General features: G+C 37.5%; 1 long non-coding RNA gene across 1 annotated transcript; it reads left to right on the forward strand.

The window, feature by feature from the left end:
- Positions 1-13,723: 13,723 nt before the first annotated feature.
- On the forward strand, positions 13,724-19,188 carry LOC125232912. The gene is made up of 3 exons (XR_007177803.1): positions 13,724-13,789; positions 14,810-14,965; positions 18,458-19,188. It is a non-coding gene; the product is annotated as an uncharacterized LOC125232912 (long non-coding RNA).
- Positions 19,189-19,405: the final 217 nt, after the last annotated feature.

Here is a 19,405-nt window from a genome sequence, read left to right on the forward strand (position 1 = left end):
TATGAAATTCAGGGTCGGCTAGAGCGAGCCCTTGCAAATGAGGCCATTCCCCGTACGGTGCTAGTGGTACACTAGGCATTTGACGGGTTAATTTTGACAAAATAGTAGCCTCCAAAGGAATACTTGGACTTTGTTTGCCCTTGGGCGAAATTGAGCACACGAAGGTACCCCTAGGGTTGAGCGGTAAATCACCGACACCTACCAACGGCTCGCTGACATTTCGTCGCGGTAAATTTAATCGTTGCATACACGATTCAGTAATAAGAGCTGCTTGTGAGCCCCCGTCTAACATACAACGAATTGTAGCAATTTTATTACCTTCGTAATAAAGGTCAACCAACGCAGTTGACAGTAACACCGTATGAGGCTCAATACCTAAACCTAGATTATTTTGATTCACGCCGTGAACAGCTGATGGGCTCGGGACAGCGCCCGCGCCGGGCTGCGACTGCTCCGTTAGAGCGAGCGAGACGGCAACTAGTTCCGCGGCTTCATTGTTCGCCGGGAAGGGTCGCGTACGCGTAAGGTCCGAATCTAAATGAATTAAGGTGTGGTGCTTCTTATTGCACTTACGACACTTAAAACTTGATTTACAATTACGTAAGTCATGTCCGGAACATAAACAATTATAACAAATGTTATTTGTTTGAACAAATGTGAATCTATCTTTAGTAGACAAATTTAAAAACTCCAAACATTTGTGAAGGGCATGCGAGCCTTTGCACTTCACGCAAGATCGAACCTTATTCGTATCGACATACGGTCGAGTTTGGTCTGACGTATTCGTAATTAAAACCCGTTTAGGTGTAATTTGATTTGAAATTAAATTATTTTTATTTGTTGTACTTAAGGAATTATTTTTTGTGGACTGTATATGGGAAACTGTAATCATCTGTTCCGCCGTAAGTTCGCGCTCTAAGAATGTTATTAAGGTTTGGACTTTAGGTATTTCACTTGGGTTGGTTAAAGAACGTTCATATTCTTTTCGCGTATTAACGGGAATTTTACGTAATAATAAATTTAACAGAACGAAGTCCCATTCTTTAACCGGAAACTCCAAAACTTCAAGTGCTTTAATATTTTCGTGGTAAACATTAAGCAAATTTCGCATAGCAACAACTGATGAGCGCGCGGAACAAGAATCGATATCGAATAATTTATCTAGATGTTGTGACGCAATAATGCGTTTGTTGTCATAACGGGATTTTAGAACATCGATCGCAATTGAATAATTACTTTCCGTTATGGGAATTGATTTAATTAAATTAAATGGTTCGTTTTTAACCGAAAGTAGTAAATACCTAAACTTTTCCGCGTCAGTGTAGGCATTGTTGTTGTGGACCAACGATTGAAATAAGTCGAAAAAGGCGGGCCAGCCCGTAGGTTCACCGTGAAATTCAGGAAGCGACAATTTAGGCAAGTTTCGACGGTCGTTCATAAACGTGTCGTGTTGGCTAGGCACCGGAATGCGGCTCGCTCGCCGCTTTTCTACATCTACCTCCTTTAGGTTATTTAAATGCGTAACTATCGCGTAATATAAATCGTTGAAATCATTTCGAATCTTAATGTTGGCTTCTTTGTTGAAGCTATTAGACTTAATTAATGCCTTTTCGATCTTAGTTTGAATTTTGGTAAACTTTCGCTGGTGCGCTGTTAAATCGGAAGTTCTTGAACGAAATTGTTCTATATTCGTTGCTGCGAACTGTAATGTTCGTTTTAATTCGTCGAGAATTAGATCTCGCTCGAATAAATCTTGTGTCATACACGATGTGTCGGTTTCGACACCGTCTGTAGGATTCGGTACCATTTTGCCGTGAGCAAAGATGGCGGAAATTACAATGAAAAATTGAACTACAAACGAATGTAATTGGAATGATGGGTACGTAATACCGCAAAATACACGGGCAACACAACGTGAGAAAGAAAAATCCGGATCGAACGGATCAAAAAACTATATGTAGCGGCGTTTAATTGGTGAGGCTACTTACATTTGTCCAGAGGCGCTTGTGGGGCCACGTGGAAACACTTTGGGAAAATCCTCACACTAAAACGATTGTCACATATAAACGGAAGCTTAGGTCACTGGTCGGAATATCACTTAAAATGTCAATTTTCACGTTTGTGTCGCGCCGGTGCACCGATAACTATTTTTAATTCGTAATAACGGGAGCGCAGATCATGGCGCTCGCACGGTCGAAGAGAGAGTTTTTTTTTATATATCCGCCAGGTGGCGTGGTGGGGCACCGGAAAGTCGCTTTGGGACTTCTGTAATTGCCAGCTCCAAAAAACTGTGCTACATATACATGGAAAAAAGTATTCTTTCAAAATTGTGTTGCCTTGTATGTATGAAAATGAAATAACTATTTAACTATATCAAGAAAAGAAATTAAAACTAAAAATCTCTGTTCCTCGACGGAACAAATCTAATTGACAGATTTAAGTGCTGGAGTAGAAAAAGTTTTTAAAAAAATATTTCGACGTAAAATTTATTAGCAAAATTAGAAAAAATCGGTACGACGCAGCATGGACGTTGAATGCCGTGAAATATAGATTTGAGCACTAAATCCTCAAAGTCTCATCTTAAAAAATCTTGGAGCTTCTTCACGGAATTGTACTGTGCACGAAATCTATAGATTTTGTATACTATTTTATCACTCTTGACTATTTTCATGACTAGAAAGCGCCGCCGTACTTACGTTACACAAACCAGGCAGTACCCAGTACATGTAGGTACCTAACTTAATTTAAAAACAGTCTTTAGTGTAACCCGTAAATGGACTAATCGATCATTCATACCTATTATCATTGACGTTTCACCTATGGATTCTCGGACTGTGATACTTCAGTAGCTATTTATCACATTAATATAAGTCCTACATCGACGTGTAGCGTTTACCATAGGGTAAATTCATAAAATAACTGTTAAATACAATCTTTGTTGCATCGAGTTAGACGCACTATTAAATATTTCTCGAATTATTACGTCTGAATAGAATTTTTTTCTGTGTGTCCCGTTTCACAAAACATTACGGTTTTATTTCAAAACACCAAATTAGAATGGTCATTTCACCAAATAGGTTTATTGCACCAAGACAAAGTTATCATTGCATCTGACCAAAATAATAAGTTATAGTTTTACAAGCACAATCGCATAAAAATTAGCCGCAAAGTTATATTTGTATTTTAATAGTTATAAAACCCTCGTTGGTTGTTTATAGCTTCTAACAGACTGCCTTTGTTTACTGAAAGTTGAACGTAAACAATATTGTTTACCTACTATTCTCATAATTTATGGCTGTGACACTATTTATGACATCTCTTGAAGGGTTGAATGACCGTTTGTCTATATTTTGACACAAAACAGTTTATTGTATTTATAGAATTGTAAATTAATGAATATAAATAAATATTAATAAGTAGAATAAATTCTCACAAATGTTCGAACCAGCTACTCGTGTAAGTAGCCAAATAAAGGTCTCGTGAGTCGTAAATTTATCAGCAACATTTAATTATTGGGCAATAAATTAATGTGTATTTAAATCCTTTTAACAAAGCTACAAACTTACTGCTTGCTTACGGGATTATGCCACCCGTTTATAGTTATTTGTTATACAAGGGGGCAAAGTTGTATTTTAACGCCGAGTGTGGAATTGAAAAACGAGCAAGTGAAAGGATTCTATAGTTGAACCACGAGCGAAGCGAGTGGTTCGAGAATAGAATCCTGAACTTGCAAGTTTTTTAACACACGAGAAGTAAAATACATTTGCACCCGAGTGTAACACAAATTTTTTCCCCTCACTATAGCGAGGAAACTACAACGCAAAAAATGCGTTTATCACTGCTTCCAGTAATTCCACAGGTGGTAAACTATCTTTATTACTAGATTCACCTACTTTTATCAATTTTAAAGCAGTTAATTTTACTTTATTCAAGGTCAAATTAATTTACCCACTAGTGGATAAAATGCGTTTTTACCCGCTGGTATTAAAGGACAAAACACGTGTGTCCGAGCTAGTGAGGGGAAAAATTATTAATATTATTATTATAAGCAACATAAAAAAACCGGCCAAGAGCGTGTCGGGCCACGCTCAGTGTAGGGTTCCGTAGTTTTTCGTATTTTTCTCAAAAACTACTGAACCTATCAAGTTCAAAACAATTTTCCTAGAAAGTCTTTATAAAGTTCTACTTTTGTGATTTTTTTCATATTTTTTAAACATATGGTTCAAAAGTTAGAGGGGGGGACGCACTTTTTTTTCCTTTAGGAGCAATTATTTCCGAAAATATAAATATTATCAAAAATCGATCTTAGTAAACCCTTATTTATTTTTAAATACCTATACAACAATATATCACACGTTGGGGTTGGAATGAAAAAAAATATCAGCCCCCACTTTACATGTAGGGGGGGTACCCTAATAAAACATTTTTTTCCATTTTTTATTTTTGCACTTTGTTGGCGTGATTGATATACATATCGGTACCAAATTTCAGCTTTCTAGTGCTTACGGTTACTGAGATTATCCGCGGACGGACGGACGGACGGACGGTCGGACGGACGGACGGACAGACAGACATGGCGAAACTATAAGGGTTCCTAGTTGACTACGGAACCCTAAAAAGGGTAGTCATTAAAAGACGTTACAAAAATGTTCTTTTTCGCAATAATAATAATTGTCACCGTTGTCACCTTCCTTTCAAGTAATAGACGGTAATATTATTTGGTGAGAATAAGTAGTTTGATTGTTTAACATAACATAAGCCTTTAGGCGGAGTACGTCATTTTTTTTACTAGTCACTTTCTGGTTAGGTCACGTTCTGAAGACGCCACTTTCTGTGTATGCCACGTTCTGAGGACGCCACTTTCTTAGAGCGTCACGTTCTGAGAATGTCACTTTCTTTCTGAGTTCGTCACTTTCTGAGTTTGCCACTTTCTGAGTTCGCCACTTTCTGACTTTGTCACGTTCTGGGTTCGTCACTTTATGAGTTTGCCACTTTCTGATTTCGCCACTTTCTGACTTTGTCACTTTCTGATTTCGTCATTTTTAGGTACCTACAAGAAGTTTATTTTATTTTTCTTAAGGCTGCGTCAACCTTTTAGCTTGTACAGATTAGATATTTAGAGCGGCGTGGCTTGGCTCGCTGTATGTATGCGTAATAGACACGCACACTACTACGAGTACGTCGTGCGATCGCTTCCTAAATGTTACTAACTAAAAATATTACGCATTATTTTATTATCTTCACATTGTAGGTTGAATTTATGTGCTTAATTATTACTATTATTACAACCTAATTATTTTTTACCGACTTCAAAATATGTGAAAGAAGAGGTTTTTTCAATTCGTGTGTTTTTTAATATTTGTTATCTCAGGACCCCAGGCTCTTAGGTTTCAGAATCGGTCCCAATGTTTCCAAATGTAATGAAATTACTACAACGTAATAAGCATACGTCGCACTACAGGGGGTGGATTGGTAGCACGTCAGTGGTTAGGTTGCCAAAAAAATCAATACGTTTTCGAGTTGACAGAATAAAGGTATTTGTACTTAGTATTTGGTATTTCTGTTCCAAATAATTATGTGCAATTCCAAATATCTTAGCAACTTTTTATAAACACCATAAAAGGTTGACGCAGTCTTAAGAAAAATAAAATAAACTTCTTGTAGGTACCTAAAAGTGACGAAATCAGAAAGTGACAAAGTCAGAAAGTGGCGAAGTCAGAAAGAGGCAAACTCATAAAGTGACGAACCCAGAACGTGACAAAGTCAGAAAGTGGCGAAATCCGAAAGTGGCAAACTCAGAAAGTGGTGAACTCGGAAAGTGACGAACTCAGAAAGTGGCAATCTAAGAAAGTGACATTCTCGGAAGGTGACGCTCTCAGAAAGTGGCCTCCTTAGAACGTGACGTCCACAGAAAGTGGCGTCTTCAGAACGTGACCTAACCAGAAAGTGACCGGTAAAGAAAATGACGTACTCCGCCTAAAGGCTTATGTTATGTTAAACAATCAAACTATTCTCACCAAATAATGTTACCGTCTATTACTTGAAAGGAAGGTGACAACGGTGACAATTATTATTAATAAGTACCTACATATTAATAAAACAAAACAGCCATACCAAGCAGAGATGGCAGCGATTTTGATAGCAACGCCGGTGCAAATGTTATTAGGAAGTTTAACCACTTCTCAGGTAATCAAAATCTCTGAGTCACTGATAGTGTCAAAATTGACATATACGAGTAACTATTAGGAGTACGCTCATCTACCCTTAGGTACTTACATATATTTCATGGAAGTCAATTAACAACTCCTTGCAACGACTCTCCTATTTACTAACAGACTCTACCTAAATTACTTGTGAAGATAGCTACAATATAATCCATATAAATACATCTTTCCGCAAGTCTCGGCACTAAATAATTACAAACAGTCTCAATTACCGCTGGTCCGTCCCGCTGCGCGGGCCCCGTCCCCGGCACATAAATCACGGGCCAACGCGAATCTAATGACGGAAAAAACATTTGATAAATCACCGTTTATGAACTCGATGTTATTAAGATGTTTTTTTAATTGTGAGAGTGTAATTAATTTGATCTGAATTGTATCGCTAGATGTCAGATTTATGGAGCTGGAAATGGTGAGAACTTTCATATACTCGTAAGATCACAAGAGTATTAAGAACACTATCATCATCATCCTCCTTGCGTTATCCCGGCATTTGCCGCGGCTCATGGGAGCCTGGGGTCCGCTTTGACAAGAAGTATTAAGAACACTATATAGAGGTACATATGTATCTGCAGCGGTATTATGGTCTCATTTTTATCAGCTATTTTGGCCCAACTTAAAATTTTGAAACACGTAAAATTAATTGTTGGGTAATATGAGGCGACGAAATGGCGAAGAGACGATGAAAAATTGTGCGTAAAGATTTCACGGTTCTGTATTCGACAGTTTCCTTCTCCAAAACTTAACTGTCTAGATCTAACTAAATTGGTATGGAGAAATGACTATTTCCGTTACTTGGAGTTGAAGCTATCATAGATAAGTACATATAATAGATATGAAAGTTATAATAGGTATTTTCTTAGAAACAAAAGAACAGGCGCCTTAATTATTGCGGAAATGGAAGCGAATCGAGTAAAGATTATTAAGCACACAAACAAGTGTTCCTAAATGATTCAAAGAGGTACCTATTTATTGCGTAAACATGTCCTTTACTTTTCGCGTTCTATTATTAGTAGATCGCATTAGAAGCGCATTGCCATAGTCCTTTGAAACTGAAGGATCTTCAGAATATTTAAGCACATCGACGGGAATCGAGTAGATAAAGTTTATAAACACAAGTGTTCCTAAACGATTCAAAGATGGATTGTGTAACATGACTTTTGCCTTTCCCACTCTGTCGTAGTGAACAGCAGATCGCATTAGAAGCCTGGCATTGTCATGTCGCCGTCACCCACCTGTTGACGGGGGTAATGGATGACGGCCTTTAGCTCGGGGCCGAATGGACTCCCGCTGCTCTGTGGGGTCACGCGCGGGGGCTGACGCAAGGGAACCGATGTAGCGAGTCTGTTCAAGAAGAAACGTGGGTTGGGATATATACACAAAGATGCGATTTGCACAGTTAGTACGATTAGCTTTTTAGCGATAAGACCGCCTGTTGTTACCTAGTTATACTCTCACTAAACATTCTGTATACTTATAACATGTAAAATGGTGCAATAAAGAATATTTACTTACTTACTTACTTACTTACGATTAATCAAAATTATATTTAAAATTATAAAGATGATTTGCCCTGAAATCGTTGGGAGGACAGTGTGTTGGGTTGGCGGATCTGCTTTCCACGTCAATAACTGGTAGGGGAGCAGCACAAGATCGAGACAGATGGCACGCTTTCGTATCGGAGGTCGTGTTTCTGGATCATTGAGTCAAGTTACTTACTTAGTTCAAACTGCTGCCTCTATTTACTAGGTTACTGTGCAGAAAACCAAAGCTTTTGACTTGCACCATGGCATACGCGCATACCGCTCGTGTCTTCGCTTGCCAAAATAAAACATTAATATTGTAACATCCTAATATAAGCTTACACCTGCCTGTGACGAAAAAAACCTTTGTTTGTAACCGCTGTTTTTGTTTGGAATACAGTTTCTGTTAATAGAGATATCGGATTCATATTTATTATGATTATTGGGCTGATGCCGACCACGCTTTAAATCTACATATTCGTTGCCCGGCAAGGTCTAGGTACTTTAACCGGTTGATATTGTTTTATTTTATTTGATTTTTAAATTAAGTTCAATCTAAGTACTCGCTCCGCAAAGTTTAACCACATTGAGCAAAGATTAAAGTTATATCTTTGTTAAAGTTGGAAACTCAATAATGTCAATTAAGTTAATTTATTATCGCCGATCTCCATCAGCCTTAACCTGCCATAAATTGTCTTAATTAGCGAAAATATACACTTTTCTATTAATTTAATTGTAGTGAGATATAAAAACATGAGATATATACAGAGTATTTTAGACATTAGCTAAGTAGTTAAACGTGTATTAAAATAATAAAAAAAAAAACGAATTGGGCGTGTTTGGGCGTGTTTACGATTATTGTTATGATTATTGGCGCGACAGCCATCTCGTCACGAGCGGCGGCTGAAGTGCGCCGCTTCCTCTTAAAAGTTTACCGCTACAAGACGACAGCTTCCTGCTGAAACGTTCACATATTCTAAAACAAGCTCAACCAGTCAAACCCTGCTCCTGAACTTTAATTAATCAGGGGTTTTAATGAGGGGTGAGATAGAATGTCTATTAAACTCCTTTGTGATATTACGCAAAGTTTTTTCTTACCCCTTATTACAAGCCCTTCAATCTTCCCACACCTTATCTTACCGACATCCCCATACCATACATGTGAACTTGAACATAGCACCCACTACATTCTTTTGTCGGTGTAACTGGGCTCTCATTTGAATACTAACTCTACTACTGTAATGATCTGAATTAAGCTACTGCCTTAGGGAGTGATCAGACCAAGGGTCGGCTAGGTTAGTGTACCCTCACATAATCAAATTTTCACCCTAAATTAAGGAAAGTAGAGGTCATTATTGACTACCAAATTAATTGGACCTACGACAAAATGTACTCTGTGCATTCTGGTTGCAATTTTGCACAAAACAGACCGCACGGCGGGGCGCCACTTGAACATTCTCAAGGCAATATGGACCTTATAATTATGAGCTTAAATTTACCAATGAAGCAACCATACAGTGGAAGAGATATCCTAGTAAATTATTTGGTTCTGTACTGTACTTTGCTCGGATTTTGCCCATAGAGCAATGGACTTTGAATATAATAAGGGTTATGCATTATTTTCACTCACACATAAGTATATGAAATTTATTTTTAACAAGCAGAAACGTCTGCTAACGATTCTAAACATTTCTATATTAAAGGAAAAAATGGAAAAATTTACGCTTCCGGCGGGACTTGAACCCGCATCATTTGCAATCCGTGCAAGGCTCTTAACCAATTGAGCTACGGAAGCCACGCCGGACATCGCAAATCTTTCCATGCCTTTCCTTATGTACCCACGTCTTGGGGTGACGTCTAGCGCCATCTACCGACAGACTATTACATCTTGTTATACATGTGTATACATGTGTGTGTGTTATTACATGTTGTTATTAGACGTGGGTACATAAGGAAAGGCATGGAAAGATTTGCGATGTCCGGCGTGGCTTCCGTAGCTCAATTGGTTAAGAGCCTTGCACGGATTGCAAACGATGCGGGTTCAAGTCCCGCCGGAAGCGTAAATTTTTCCATTTTTTCCTTTAATATAGAAATGTTTAAAATCATTAGCAGACGTTTCTGCTTGTTAAAAATAAATTTAGTATGGGTTAGCACATTGTTACTGGTGAATTCTCAATATAACTTGAGACTCCAGTGCCGTTACAAGATGTAATAGTCTGTCGGTAGATGGCGCTAGACGTCACCCCAAGACGTGGGTACATAAGGAAAGGCATGGAAAGATTTGCGATGTCCGGCGTGGCTTCCGTAGCTCAATTGGTTAAGAGCCTTGCACGGATTGCAAATGATGCGGGTTCAAGTCCCGCCGGAAGCGTAAATTTTTCCATTTTTTCCTTTAATATAGAAATGTATATGAAATTTAGTTTTGTAGGACACAAGTAAATGCCATGATGAAACCTAATAAACGGTAACTTATATGGTACCTACTTAAAACGCATTAAAATAATTTTTAAGAAAAAAAAAAACCGCCTTCCTTTGGGGTTCTGGTGATAAATACTTTCAAATGTTGGATTATGTTATCAATTTGTCTGTATATTTTTTAATGTTTGTTATTCGATATCTCCATCATTTCTGAACCAATTTTGAAATCTGGATGATTCTGAAGTACTTATAGATGAGAATGATTATCAGAACGGAACTCTAACCAGGGGCGGCTCACTCTTCATCAGCAGTTCCACTGCACCAAATGTCACTGTTCTGGACGTAAGTGCATGCTGTTCTTATAAAAATAACAAAGTCACTATAAGTGTGCCGTTCAGATTTGAGGAGTTCCGTTCTGACCATCATCAGCAGTTCCACTGCACCAAATGTCACTGTTCTGGACGTAAGTGCATGCTGTTCTTATAAAAATACCAAAGTCACTATAAGTGTGCCGTTCAGATTTGAGGAGTTCCATTCTGACCATCATCAGGAGTTCCACTGCACCAAATGTCACTGTTCCGTACATAAATGCATGCTGTTCCTTTAAAAACACAAAAATTTCCATATGTATGAGTTTCCTCGATTTCTCCAGGATCCCATCATCAGAACTGGGTTCTGAGAAAAATGGGACCAATCTGTATGCATATACATTCAATCAAAAAAAATTTTTTCAAAATCGGTTTAGTAACGACGGAGATATCGAGGAACAAACATTAAAAAAAATACAGACGAATTGAGAACCCCTTCCCTTGAGATTTGGAACGCGGTTAAAAATAAATGTATATACTGTATGGTAATGTATATAAGGTAACGGACCCAATCATGGACAGTTTAAGGAAAATTTTCGCCTGTTTTTGATATTTCACTCATAAATGTAAAAATTCTACCGCTAAGCGTGTTAAATCTTGAATGTCCTATCCTTCTTTTACATTTCAAACGTATTGCAGAATGGATACTCCTATTAGTTTCTTCATACTTAACAAATTAAAACTAGGTGTTTTTTCTCCAATTATGGACGGCAGTTCTCCAGTAATGGATCCCCCATTATGGACAGTGAAATAAGTTTAAAATTTTACTTTTAAAGCCAACTGATACTCAATGAGTCAATTTTATATACCATAAATACAATTAGTTTGAGTTATTTTAACATAGGATTGTTTCTTGTAAATTTTGGATTTGTAAATTGTTCCTTGTCCATCATAGGAGGTAGGCAGTTTTTCGGTTCCAGTAATGGACACTCGCAAAATAACGCCATTTCTTTATATCTTTGGAGCAACAAACTAGTATGTTTTATACCTTATCTAATGCTTAATGCAGTAAGTAAAACGCATTCAAGTTTACACCGAGTATTATTTTTTTATTATTTTATACATGAACTCAACTCTCTTAGCAACATTACTAAGAATTCGTCTTGATATTTTTTTTAGTAAACTGATGAATTTTATCTTGTCACCAAATCCTTCAGAAATAACCGAATTAATTGAAACTTCAAAATGAAACAGCTCTACAACTCTAGTTTATGGTACATAGCCGTCAGTTTTTAAAAACTAATTTTACATACTTATTTTTAAGGATTTGTGTTTTTTTGTCCATAATGGCATCACCGTCCATTATGGGGTATTTCACCTTTATATACCTACGTTTGCAAGCAAGGACCCCTGGCCCCGTAGCCAAATGGCATTTCTCCGACGCCAAACGAAAGCGATACGCCGCTGGCTCTGTCGCGCCAATACGCAAGCGCGATAGAGATAGATATCTACTAGCGCTTCGTTTCGTGAGCGATTGTGCCATTCGGCTAGCCACCCTGCACTTTGTGTTTATTAACTGAAATACAATATACAATATTATATAATCATTGAAAAACGCTCAATTTTATTATAGTAAGTGTGTACCTAAAAAAAAGCAAAATGAAAAACTTAGTTTCACATGTTTCGTATATATATATATATATATATATATATAGTTATATGTATGTATATGTGTACTTATGTTTAGTTTATTTAGTATGCTTTCTTTTATTTCCTTTGTTTTGATTTTAGGTACTGTTGTAATTGTAGCACCGCTCACAGTCTCTCTGCTTAGCCTCGAGGTTGAGTAGTAGAGAATGCTTTATAGCAACATTTTTCTTTCGTGCAATTAAGATTAAATAAATAAATACCTATCTTACATAATAACTGCCAAACCCCATTATTATAAATAGTTAGAAAAAACGAGACATTTTTGTCTTTCGTTCTTGGCATAAATATTTAAATGTTATTGTTCTACAAGAAATTAAATATTATTATGTATGTTACAACATCCTTAAAAACTACATTCCAAACAATATTAAGTTCGGCAGGTGAGTGGAATAGCTTGTGTAAATAATTGGAAACATAAAACTTTTACGGTCGCTCCCCACCTGTGGACGATATCACTGCACGCAGTAGGAGAAAATTGATCATTCGTAGATTATGCACTAAAATTTCTGAATTACCTATAATTATGTACGTAACGTAGGGAGGTTTAAACAACCCTAATATGGTTCCTTTTTTGGTAAGATAGATATATAGATAATCGTTTATTCATCACACAAGGTAATAGGTAAATTTAAAATATACATTGTGTACACAATACCCAATTATCCATACTAATAACAAGTGTGACTAGTCAAGAATTTAAAAATTAATAATTGCATGTCATTATTTTCACATTAACATTTCATAACTAGGCCCACTTGCATCAACCACTTAACTCAGGGTTAGTGGTCTGTCATCTGTCAAATTCCATATAAAATGGTGGGTTAACCCTCTATTTTCGGTGTTGCAAGTGGCCCTTATAGTATACACAGTCTTGTGACATCACACAACTATTGTATCAAATTTATAAGCGCTTTTAATTTTAATTTGTCGAAGGTATCATTATCGCTACGAGGCAATATGTCGTAGAGGATGCTACGAATGTTGTAGACAAAATCTTAGAACATCATTGTTATATTAACTATCGTAAGGCATTGATGTATCTTATCTTATACCTTTAATTAAACGAGCAATCCTTGTATATGTATTTGCATATTATATATATATATAATATATATATATATATATATATATATATATATAGTCCTCCTTTCGGCCGTTGTTGATCAGGCTGAAATCCGCATCAATTGTTGATCTGCCTTTACGGGCCTGTTACTAAGGAAGTTTTGATTTTATCGTGCTAATATTGCTATACATTAATTCTCCTCCTTGCAACGCTGTGCCTAAGTGTGCCACAAAGCCTCTAGCTCGTCACGCGCTGGCACGGCGGTTGTTGATCTTGTAACCGCCTTTTTTTTTACACACAATAATACTTTGTTGATCAATATAAACATTTCTTGATCAACATTTACTGCGGAATCTAGTATTTTGAAAACGGCGCGGCGCAACGGCAACGTCGCAAAAATGAAACGGAAGTATATTAAAGTGCGATGGGGCTACATACGCAAGTTTACTGCGTTTTCTGACTCGGTCTGTCATTAGTCTATTTTCGTGCAGTGGACATGTTTTGCAGTTGGATTTGGGTTGGTTAGAAAAATGGAAGACACAACAAGTAAGTAACTTTAATTTGAATTAAAGACATTAAAGTACTATACATATTTTATTGAATGTTACCTTTATTTTCGTAATTTACGAATACAATTAATAAGTAATAACAAACATGCATTACCGCGCGTGTGTTGGTGTTCGACGCACATCAAACGAGCCTAATAAGTAACTATTAAGTAAACAAATACGCATTAATATTGTATTGTATTGTATACCTACTTAGTTATACAAACGTATTTTTACAAGCTTTTATTTATTTTCCCCTGTCTCGTTATATGTCTGTCTGTAAGTAATCAAATCTTGCATTTTAAATTTGATACACTTCGAAATTTGACTGAACTTTGGAATTTTGTATGCATGTATAACTAGGATGACAATGCAATATTATTATGACAAAGAGCTGATCTGATGATGGAGCTGAAAGGTGACCATAGGAACTCTGTGATGAAACAACCAAACACCGTCGTGTTTGGGTTTTTTAGAATTGCCTCAATGATTATAAGTAGACCATGGGAAGGAAAGTACAGTCAGCCAAAAAGCTTGTGTCAAAAATGAAATTTCTGTTAAGCTTACTTGTTGTATGAAATGTCTAATTTTTAACCCCCGATGCAAAAACAACGGTTTGTTATAAGTGTGACGTGTCTGACTGTCTGTCTGTCTGTCTGTCTGTGGCATCGTAGCTCCTGAACGGATGAACCGATTTAGATTTCGTTTTTTTTTTTGTTTGAAAGCTGAGTTAGTCGGGAGTATTCTCAGCCATGTTTCATGAAGATCGGTCCACTATGTCGCGGACGGGGTTTTTTTTAAATTTTTAATTTTGTGGTTATAATCGCTGTTGCTTTATAATCCTCTTCACAATCGAGTCGAGGTTAAAGATAGGCTTAAATATTTGCATCTTTATGTAATTGAATAAGATGAAAAAATGTAAACATTTATCTTTGATCAAAAATATGTAGTACCATGTACACTGCCTATTCGCAATTTCCGACTTATTAAACAGACTAAAACCATTCACTTTTTCTAGGTGCCTGTTCAAACACCAGGATTATGTCACCAATATTAGACCCTGATTCACTATCTGAAACATCTACGATAGTGCCAATTGCGAAGGAAATTAAAATAAGTAAGTGATTACGCAATGATTCGGGATTCTGAATCTGAAACTGATGTCGATATGCAGGTGGGTACTACCTATTAATGCTAACTAACCTCTTAAAAGTAGGCATAATGCTATGTTGTACAGTTAGTTTGTCACTTGAATATGAATATTTTATTTGCATATGTAAATGTGGTAAACAAGTGGGTATAGATATTATGGTGCTACCATAGGTACCATCACATGAAAAAAATTTACTTTCCAAGTTTTTACATATGTATTTTTGTTCGATCCATGTATATTATAACCAGAACTCAATAAAATAATTATAATAGCATTTTCGGCGGCCGGCGGCATTAGCAGCCGTGTTGTGTTAACAGAATAAAATTGGTATATAGACAATTCCAAAAATGGTTAAATAAGGTAAATTTCAGTGGTGGTACGGCCTTACAAGCCCAAAAGCCTGGCTTGTCTTGAGTTAAAATGATTATTAACTACTAAAATACGTAAGTAAGACTAACAATTTTAAAGTCAACAAAAATGCACGCGTTACTTATGAGACAACAGGCGATGGCGCTAAAAGTTTTGTATGGTGCCATTTGCCTACTTGGCTTGGACTAACAATTTTAAACCCGACTTAAATACGCGCTACTTGGTTCGGGAGAATAGATCACAGGCACTGTAAAGCCTGGCAGGCCTATGCAGTTAGGGTCTGAGAAATGCGTAATGTTGGCGCGTGAGCGGCGGCGGTGCTGCGCTGCTTCTGTGATTGACTTCGTTTATGTTTTCAGTTACTTGTTGAGATTGTATTATTGTCATTATTGAGTGATTAGATAAATAAGTAGGGCATGAAGGAGGTAGGGCATACTGAATGAGGTAGGGCATAGCGAATGATATTCCGCTTTGTGTGGTAGGGCACAGCACAGCGCATATCGTCTCGCTCGCCTTACAGAAGACCGCAGCCAAATAGCACTAGACCCTACTCATAGTGTTGTGTTCCTGTCGGTGAGTAAGGCTGCCAGAGCTCAACGAGGGTGCGGTGAGCTGATGACGGGAGGACTTACGGAACTAACTTGTTCCGTCTATTGTCCTTTGAGTCGTCGGCAACCCGAACCCTCCTTTTAACTTGTACACTCCTTTTTGCTGTGTACTTAACACAGCAAAAGGGAATGTACAAGTTTCTAATGGGGTGGCAACGCGCATGTGACACTGTTTGAGTTGCAGGCGTCCATAGGTAACGGTGACCGCTTTACATCAGGCGGGCCGTATGCTTGTTTGCCACCGACGTAGTAGAAAAAAAAAAGTGATATAAATGTTACAATTGATGAAGTTCAGTGTGATGAGCTTAAAATGTGTGCACGTTTTTATTAACGGCGAAAGGGTACGTCAAAGTTGGTATTTTTACCAAAACCAACGCCTGACTTGACTTCCTGGATATTTCTTATATAATTAAGTCACACAGAATACAGTCTCAAAGATCGATGCACAAAACACATTCGTTGTACTTACAGTCTTCATCAGATATATGAAAATGAAATGAAATGAAAATGAAATATTTATTTTTCAAGTAGGCATATTACAATGCGCATATGAACGTCAAATAAAGCTACGCCGGCTCTAACCCTACGCCTCAGCCTCGAGAAGATTTCAGTCCCCCCTCAGTTGGGAGGGGGGTATCCACTATGGGACCGGCAAGAAACTCGGCGGGCAACTTCTTTTCAAAACATTACATCTTATAATTAACATGCATTAAATAACAACATACAATTTAACATGCAAAAGTATTCATCAAAGAATATGAACAGACTAGGTACTCTATGGAAATCAATTTCAATAAATTATATTATTGCTTAATAATACGTCGTTCTTCTTTAGAGAAAACATATCAAATTGTCATAGAAGAAAAAGATAATATGAATCTCAATATCATTAAATATGTAATTTACCTACACAACATAAAATATAAAATATTTGATGTGCTTTCTTATCTGAACTGTGTCCTCTATACATAATACAATTATTTTAATTGCTATTCGTTTTTTGTAGTTTCTGGTTCGGGCCATGCATGTTTGTCTGTCAAATAGTCCTCGACTCTGTAATAAGCCTTTAACATCAATGATTTTTTTAAGTAGTTCTTAAGAGCTGGGAGGGGTAATCTCAAAGCAGTGTCAGGTAACTTATTATAAAAATGAATGCATTGCCAAGCCATTGCCATATATCAGATGCAAAGGCCCTCACAAGACTCTAAGGCAGCGTCCACACTCATGAGACGCATCATGTCTTGCGGCGCGGAACGGACGTCTCCGCCACGCCGCCCGAATGTAATTCAAAAAACGTCTCCTCAGTACATTTTGTATAGAAAGGACGTAAGACGCGCCCCAGGCGGCGTGGCGGCGGCCTGGCGTGCGCCGCACCGCCGCAAGACTTACGTCTCATGAGTGTGAATGGTCCCTAACGCCTTGGTAATAGAGGCGTGTTCAGATATTTGTGAGCGCCTTCACAGCTCTGATATATCTGATGGCGACTTGGCGACTGTAGGTTATTCTCATACAATAAATTATATTGTTGGTGCTAGGCTTGTATTGTAGGTACATACATATTGTACTTGTAGCATACCTACTGTGTATTTTGTTGAACTCGCCAGTCCACACTCCACACACCGGTTGGTGCACATTACACATTATGAAGAGAAAAAATTAAGTAATTAAAATGAATAACAAAACGATTTTTAGGGTTCTATACCTACCAAAGGGTAAAACGGGAACCTATTTCTAACACTTCGCAGTCCGTCCGTCTGTCACTAGTCTGTTGTATTGTATCTCATGTCATGATCCATGATAATTAGTCAGTTGAAATGTTCACAGATGATGCACTTCTGTTGCTGCTAAAACAACAAGTACTAAACACATAATAACATCAATATTTAAGGGGGTTGTAGATAATGGCACGCAACTCTTCGTGCGCGAGTCCGACTCGCACTTGGTCGGTTTTATATTTATTATTGTGGCTCAGAAATACGAAGCTATATCTTTAGGCTAGCCTTTTTAGGCAACCCTAGGCACGCCACGTAAATATTAACATAATGTTCGATTTCGGTTCGATTCGGATTCGAACTGAGGAGCTTCAGCTTCATAGGCAGCGTCACTACCCACTAAGCTAACCGGTCGTCTAAACCCGTCGTCTAAAACGTTCTTTACTTGTTCATATACCGGACGCTCTCTCTGTTGGTTCATACTTAAAATCCAGCGGGAGAACAACAATTTTAATGTACGAGTAGTTTCTTTTACAGACAAGTTCGCAAAATGAGAGCAACGTAAATATAATCTCTAATATAGAGATTTCAGGATTATCAATATTTCTAGATTTAAGTAGGCGAAGTTTCTGACAATGAAGTAGTCTCCATATCAGATTTAAATTCAATCGACCCTGTGCGCCTTGACCAGGTAAAAAATATTTTATTATTAGGTATTACCTATCCTAGACACAGCATGGCACACATGCACAGCAATAAAAAGTCTAGTAATTTAAAAGTGTACTAATACCTACATAGTAATAAATGGTAACTTTTATTTTTAGGGGACAGAGGATTATCCGGAATTATTAAACAAAGAGAAGAAATCAAGAAAAAAGCGAAGAAGGGCATGTCGCACCTTAACTTCAACCCAAAAACTCGATTCCGAAACTGATACACAGGATTTTTCTCCCAGTGATGGCTCAGATTTTGACCCGGATTCAGCCAGTCGATTTAGTGATGACTCAATGCATTTTATTATTACTTAGCAATATGCATTTGTATGAGAACAACTCCTCGAACTGCTGCATGACACTTGCAGTCGAGGGTACCTTGCAAATGCATACTGTTGAGTGACACCGTCTGCCGTTCCCGCCTGCCGCTGCCATCGGTGTCTTATGTGTTTAAACGTGTTATGCTGAAGTCCATGTAACTACCACTATCCACCGCTCTTCGGCTGTCAATGTTGGTATAATAAGACCTCAGATTACGACAAAGTTTTTTTCTTGCATGTCACTCGGAATGAGTTAGCAGTGGACTGAAGCAAAAGTTTTGCAGCAAAACACTTAAACATCTACAATGGTAACGTTATGGCGGGTAAAAACACTATTTTTACAGTTTTGTTACATTTTTCTGTGAAAAGGGTGTCTTATTCATCTACATAGTGAAATAATAAAAAGCACTTTTAAAATTGTGTCGCTAACGCTAACTTCAAACTCGGGTAAATCCATTCTGCTTTAAGGTTGATTATGTATAATAGTTATTTGTTTTACAAGGGGGCAATGTAGTTGTTTAACCGCACGTGCCAATATTGATACCTGAGCAAGCGAAAGATTCCAATATTGAACCGCGAGCGTAGCGAGTGGTTCAAAAAGTGGAATCTTGAGCGTTACGAGGGTATCAAGGCACGAAGGTTAAACAAACTTTGCCACCGAGTGAAACACAAAATTTTTCACCACACCAAGACTATGAAAATGTGAACTGTAAAACATCAAAATAAATAAAAAAAAACC

This window comes from Leguminivora glycinivorella, chromosome 1, assembly GCF_023078275.1.
Source record: "Leguminivora glycinivorella isolate SPB_JAAS2020 chromosome 1, LegGlyc_1.1, whole genome shotgun sequence".
Classification (NCBI taxonomy): domain Eukaryota; kingdom Metazoa; phylum Arthropoda; class Insecta; order Lepidoptera; family Tortricidae; genus Leguminivora; species Leguminivora glycinivorella.